This window comes from Sinocyclocheilus anshuiensis, unplaced genomic scaffold (assembly GCF_001515605.1).
Source record: "Sinocyclocheilus anshuiensis isolate Anshui unplaced genomic scaffold, SAMN03320099.WGS_v1.1 scaffold513, whole genome shotgun sequence".
Classification (NCBI taxonomy): domain Eukaryota; kingdom Metazoa; phylum Chordata; class Actinopteri; order Cypriniformes; family Cyprinidae; genus Sinocyclocheilus; species Sinocyclocheilus anshuiensis.
In genome coordinates this window covers 1503136-1505389 of record NW_015537972.1, presented here as the reverse complement: position 1 = coordinate 1505389, position 2254 = coordinate 1503136, and positions in this window count along the sequence as shown.

Sequence of the window (2254 nt, the reverse complement as noted above, 5' to 3'; positions counted from 1 at the left end):
GCTCGCACCAGCAGAGGGACGCTGATCAGACCGGGAGAAAAGGACGGGTGAAAACTTTCTCTGCGGCGAGAGCGAGGCACACGGGATCTGGGCCGGAGTGAGCTCGGTCATGGCCGATCGCTCGACCCCTTTGCCCCGCTGTTTTTTCCTCACAGGTCCCTGGGAGGAAGAAAACGGGAGGGCGCGGGGGGCGGAGTCGCTCTCTGAAAAGAAAGCGATCCGTGAGCGGAGAGAGGCGAGACTAGATCTCTCGCAATGAGAGCAATTAGCTCCAGTGAGCGCAGCTTCTGCATGGGATTTCCCCAAGCATGGGATTTCCCCAAGCAGGAAACGCACTCCGGGCTTCATCGCCATAGGCTCGTGCAGCTCCGCTGCCGCGCCATTGGTTCGTTTTTAAAGCCCTGCACGAACCAATGCCGTGCAGTTTCACTGAGTGAATGAAATAGGCTTCAGTTCAGAAGTAAAAAAGCTTTTTTCCCATATGCGTCTAGCAAGACCCAGTACGAGTGAAGCATCGAAAGGGAACCTGAATATGCATTGCACCTGCTGCCTACTTATGTTCGTGCCGTGACGAGCAGCAGCTAGATGCAATTATTGCATGCCAATGTGCATTGGCTCGTTTAGTTTACACTCGAAGTAGATTGGTCTCTCGAAGCGAGATCCCAATTCGTCAGTCACGAAGTGACGTCTCCATTCCCTCCTTCAGGGAGCGAGGGTTACATACTTAACTGAGACATTTTTAGGGTTTAGCTTACAAAACTATGTTTTCCCTGCAGCACTATATAATACAGTGCAAACATTTTCTTTGAGTAAAACATAATTTCTTAATCCTTTCTAGTGACATGGACGTGTTCTTGACAGTTTTAATAAGATTCAGCCATTTTCAGATCTTAAACAAATGATATGCAACTAAATATACTGTAGAATATGAATAAAATCCATAAATATAATTAAGCATACTACGTTAAGAGCCATACAACAAGGGTAGCATGAGTTGTGTTTTGCTCAAAATACAGGGAAGAGAGTCATGAGACTGGTGCTGGGTATCAGCACAGCACCACCCATGAGTCCCATTTCTGCCTCACGTGTAATCATCAGTCCACTGCACCCGTGCAGAACACACTTCCTCCTCTACCTCCTAATTGTGTGCAGATTACTGTGATATTAAAACGTAATCTTGGGGTGACAATTACTGCCTGTGAAAGTCAGAAACAGCTTAAATTAGTGGAGTTTCAGATATTTTGGTCATTTGGACATTTTTGTTTTGATAGTTTGTGTGTGTGTGAATGTGTACATATAGTTTCATTTGAAATAAATGTAAATGTTTTATATATATATATATAATGGTAATTATATTAATATTCACACAGGAAATTTGTACACTATAGAACATATTTGTAAAAAAAAAATTCTTCCTTCTCTGCTAATGTCTCCACTGCTAAAAGGACATACTATCATAACAAAATTAACAATTCGTCTAACCCTTGCATGCTCTTTAAAACATTTTCCTCGCTCCTTCGTCCTCCTCCTCCCACTCCTTCATCAACTCTAACAGCTGACGACTTTGCCACATTCTTCATTAATCAAATTAAAACCATCAGTGCACAATTTTCCACACCACAATCTGTCAAGCACATCTTACCAGCAAACATACACTCGTTCACATCCTTCTCTTCACTCTCTGAGGCAGAAGTCTCCAAACTCATCCTTTCTAATCATCCTACTACTTGTCCGCTTGATCCTATTCCATCTCATCTCCTTCAAGCCATTTCTCCTGCAGTTGTACCTGCACTCACTCACATCATTAACACATCTCTTCACACTGGTGTTTTTCCCTCAGCATTTAGACAGGCTCGTATAACCCCACTACTTAAGAAACCCAACCTTAACCCATCTGTTTTAGAGAACTACAGACCGGTTTCCCTTCTTCCTTTCATTGCAAAAACACTTGAACGAGCTGTGTTCAACCAAGTCTCTGCCTTTCTCACACAGAACAACCTCCTCGACAGCAACCAGTCTGGTTTCAGCAGTGGACATTCAACTGAGACTGCCTTCCTCTCAGTTGTTGAAGGCCTAAGACTGGCAAGAGCGGATTCCAAATCTTCAATACTTATCTTGCTGGATCTCTCCACTGCTTTTGACACCATTAACCACCAGATCCTCCTTGTAACCCTATTGGCAAAGGGCATCTCAGGAACCGCACTCCAGTGGTTTGAGTCTTACCTCTCAGATAGGTCCTTCAAGGTATCTTGGA